Genomic DNA, 4,893 nt, shown 5'->3' on the forward strand with positions numbered 1-4,893 from the left:
ATTTCTTCCCTTACTGGAATCTCAAGTTTGTCCCAGTATTGTTTTGCCATGCCTGCCAAACTGGCTTCGAAGACTCTGGCAAATTCCTTTTTGTCGTAATCAATTGTAGCGATTACGACTTTCAGTGATGAAGCCCATTCGTCTATGAGACCCTCCCATTCTTTGAAGCTGGCTTCGTCGAGGTTGAGGATCAATCCATATGGATGGACTGGTTCCAGTGTGACCTTTCCAACAGGAGTATTCTGCATCTGAGGCCTCCGTCGTCGGGTTCGTTGGAACTGGCTTGCATCGTCTCGGGCTGACCCTTTTCCTGACGATTCTTCTTCTTGAGGCTCAATTTTGGGCCCCTCATCTCCTTGGTTCATCTTTAGATCAACCATATTGAGGTTAGCAAAAGATTCTGCTAACTCTTGTAGATCTTCTAATCCGATTCTGTCAAGGCTATTCATGATATTTGCCTTTCATGATTCGGATTATGTCCTCCGGCTGCAACTCCTTGGGCTTTGCATCGAATAGAGAGGTAGACATCGGGTCTTTGGACCATTGATTCCGAATTTTTCCGGAACATGGTTTTCGCCTTTCGATCTCCTCCATTCTTTTCTGGATATCACGCAAGAGGGTAAGGATTTCCTCTTGTTTGAGTGATATTCTGCTTATCTCCATCGGTAGTTCATACAGCTTGACGCCATAATATTCCACCGTCTTTTGGATCTCCCGCAAGTTGACGTTGTCGGAAGAGCTTGGCTCGATCTTTTGGTAGCCTGGATAGACTACTCCCGCCTTGTCTTTTTGTTCCATCAATCGTGTGACTGATGGGCCTCGTCTCTGGTTCGTTCAATCGCCGTTCTGGTGGCGGCGAGTCCCATGAGGTTCTCATGGTAGAATTGGATACTCGTGATAATATCACGAATAATCTCGACATCTTCTCCTCGTCGTACGTTGGTAACGAGGGCTCGATTGTTCCAGTTGAGTCCGTCTAGTAGACAGGTAATTTCACTCTCCAAATATTGGAGAGAATTCCTGTATGGTACACATCTCGGACACTCGTCCGGATCCATAAATTTTCAGTGGAGTCTCCTCCCACATGGGTTAATAATAAAATAAACTAAAAATTATATAATTCCTCTATAAAAACCCGCTCTGATACCATTTTCAACAAGGATCATATTAACTGTTTTTTGCTTAAAAGTACGTGGCGTTGTCTCACAGTCCAGACCCAGATTACAAAGTAATCTATCGGGCACGAGGAAAGTTTCCAGCCGATATACTGACAAACATGGTTTTCGTACCTCAATTCCACATGTTTTGTTGTCATTTCCCTTCATGTTTTGCTTGTGAATGCTTGTTTGTGCCCGAATGTTGAGTTTTATGAAGATTTGATGTCTTTGTGTAGTTTTGGAGTAATTTCAGGAAAAATCAAGGATTAATTGGAGGATTTTGAAGATATGAGATTGAAGTACGTCTCGAGAGGAATCCGTGAGCGCAAACGGCGACCAAATCCGAGTCCGGACGAGGGAGAACGGAGCAAAACGAGCGGCCTGCGCAATACGCCCAGTAGCCCGCGGTCACCACCCGCGGCCGCGGGGTGGGACCGCGGGTCCCCTGACTCTCCCCCACGTTTGAAGGCCGCGGACGCGGGCCGTGACCGCGGGAAAAGGGCGGGGCTCCCCCAAACGCGTTTTTAACCCATTTCTCCCCCTTTTCCTCACATTATTCATCATCCCCAACATCACACACCCACTCCATCTTCCCCAATTCTCTCCAATTCCAAACCCTAGCCTCCATTCTCTACCATTTTTTCTCTCTTCCACACACAAAAACAACACCAAAATCAAATAAAGAAGGGGAAGACTTGGAAAGGAGCTCATCAAGACTACATGATTGAAGATCAAGAATTTAGGATTTGTCTATGAATCTCTATCTCTCTATATCTTTATTTATGTTTTCTTATGACTTGAGATTTGCTTTTATTATGAATATGCTTGGCTAAAATCTCTTATCTTAGGGATTAGATTAGATGGATTTGTAATGGATTGATTTCTTTGTTCAATATATATCTTGATTGTGCTTATTGTTGTCTTTTCAAGTCCTAGATTTATCTCTTGTATGATTGGTTGGCCACCTTTTGTGCATTTCTAATTTGTGATTTGAATCGGGAGAGGATAATTACAATAGATTAGGAGTTTGATACATATCATCTCAATAAACCGGGAGGTTGAGAGGTGGGTGAGGGCTTGTTGATCTTTTGTGCTCTTGGGAGTTATAGGTTAGAAATTGACCGGGGACGGCAATTATGACCCGTAATCTACTGTTTTAGTCGTCCGGGAGGGGGCTAAAACTAGTGGGGAGATCGCCCTAGATAAGTAGGCCATATCAAGATTAATATTGCTTTAGATTGAAGTTCATTACGATCCATCGAAATCTAGTCCCTAGGATAACTTTCCTTCGAGTCATTCCCCAATTTATTAACTAAGTTTATCTTGTTGTTATTTTATTTACTTGCTTTATTTAGCTTTGTTTTAGTTCTCAATATCTCTTCAACTTTGGTTGTCTAAATAGATTGAAAACAACTTATTAATAGTATTTAGAAGTTTGAATTCACCAATCCTTGTGGGATACGACCTTGCTTTCCTTATATTGCAACTACACCGTATACTTGCGGCGTGGTGAAAATAATAGCGAACAAGTTTTTGGCGCCGTTGCCGGGGATTGGTTGAGTTTTTACTTTTGATATTGTGAAAAGTTGTTTTTATCTAATTTAGATATTGTTTTTATGTTTGTTTATTTATATGTTTATTTATTTTTGTTAGAGAAAATTGCTCCACAACCGTAAAAGCGGCACCAAAAATGGATGATGGAAGGAATGAGTTGGTTGAGCAACTCCAACTACAATTGGCGTTGATGCAACTTAAGTTGCGTGTTTTGGAAGCCAAAAGAAATTGTAGGCAACCAATGATCCAAAAAGCCTTCCAACCAACACCTTCCTATGGTGACTTTTATGACATGGGGTGCAATGCCATGGAGTGGCAATCACCATTGGAGTATGAGGACCATTTCAATAGTTGGAATTATGAAATTTCTTATTCCACTCAAGAAGGCTTCCAAGGGGGAAATCGATACTATCAAGAGGAGAAATCAAATTCAAAAGACGATCTCCTTCAATGCTTCATAGCTACACAAGCTTGGATAGAAAAAAGTCTAGCAAAATCGGAGGTTATGCTAGAAGAGCAAAGAAGGTCTTTGGCTACCACTATGGAAAATCAAAAGCGAATTGATGATTTTTGCATGGCCATTAGCCTTCAAAATGGAACCTTGTATGAGGAACCAATGCCAATGCTAAGTGAAGAGCCTCAAGAAGTTGAAGAAGAGTATGAAGAAGATGAGGATCAATTCTCCAAACCCCTTGAAGTCGAGAGCCCAACTTTTCCGACACAACCTCTACAATTTCAAAAAGATGAAGATTTCACAAGCTTTAAAGAAAGCAAAGTCAAAAATTTTGTCGATCCTTACCTCGCCACAGGCGATTCTATGAAGGCTTGCTTCTTTCACTTTTATTTATCTTCATCTTTTGATTTTCACTTTGATTTGTCTAATAAGGAATTGTTTGAGTGTGGTGGTACTCTAGATGGTGAACGAGATTATCATGACGCCCGGGATGTCTCAAGAATTGCAAAGCCACCATATTTTTGGGTCGCGGTGGATGGAGCATGCAAATTTGATGAGAAATGGCCACCACCTAAGCCTCCACCTCGTTTGTGAGTACGAGACAAGTAACCATTTTCTCCTTCATCCAAACTTATTTCTCCTTTGTGTGAAATAAGTTTGGGGGGAGGGTGAAGATGGGTTACTTATCTCGTTTATCCGTTGTTTATTTATTTAGTTAGTTTAGTTTTCGAATAATGAGATTTTGTCTCTGTTTTTGAGCTTTTCCTTGTCTTTTGTTTTTGAGCTTGATTGTTGAAAAACATGAGTTGGATGAAATGTGTGTTGGGCTTATGATATGAATGTTGCTTTTGAAAAGAAATTGTGTGTATCACTTGTGGATTATGCATGAAAAGTTTGAACTTGTGACAAGTGAGTTAAATGTTTTGCCTCCAAGAACTTGATAATGAGCTTGTAAGATTTGAGCCATTGATTGTCATATTATCACAATCTCATTTTGTTCTTGAGTGTAAATCGATTGAGCATGTATGTTGGTCTCTAGAACTTGCCATGAGTCCTCTCTTGAAAATAAAAGTAGATGTGTTGTTAATATTGAAGTGATTTAAGGCCATCTTTGTTAGCCACTTGACCCCAATTGTGCCAAATTCTCATATGATCCTAGTTTACCCCTTTTGTGCCTTGTAGCCTTTCTTTGAATGAACCAATGATAAAGGGGTAGAACTTAGAGTGTTAGTGGTTGCTTTGATGAAGAAAAAAAGTTTGGGAAATGATTGAAATTGCTTATCAAGCTTTGATTGTGTGAAAATCACTAATCCCCTATGAGCTCAAAAAGAAAAAGAAATGAAAATGAATGTGAATAAAAGAGCATAAAGGGGAGTGATTTGCCTTTTGAATCATAGCCATGATAGATATCACTAAGGATGAAAAGATGAAATGTAGGGATTTTGGTTTTTGATTGATAAGAGAAATGGTGAAGTTGATTTGTTCATTGTGATTGATGGATTGTGGGATGAGTCACTTTGCCTAAAAAAACTACTCACCTTACCAAAGAGCCCTCATTACAACCCAATGAAAGCCCTTTTTGATCTCTATTTATAACACATTGAAGCATAGAGAGTTAGGACAAACGGCAAGCCTATGGTAGATTGCATGCATTGTTTCGAATTGAGTGTAAACACGTCCATTCTAAACACTTGAGAGTCGAGTGCATCATTGAAACATTCACCTTGT

This window comes from Salvia miltiorrhiza, unplaced genomic scaffold (assembly GCF_028751815.1).
Source record: "Salvia miltiorrhiza cultivar Shanhuang (shh) unplaced genomic scaffold, IMPLAD_Smil_shh fragScaff_scaffold_19_1, whole genome shotgun sequence".
NCBI classification, from domain to species: Eukaryota; Viridiplantae; Streptophyta; class Magnoliopsida; order Lamiales; family Lamiaceae; genus Salvia; species Salvia miltiorrhiza.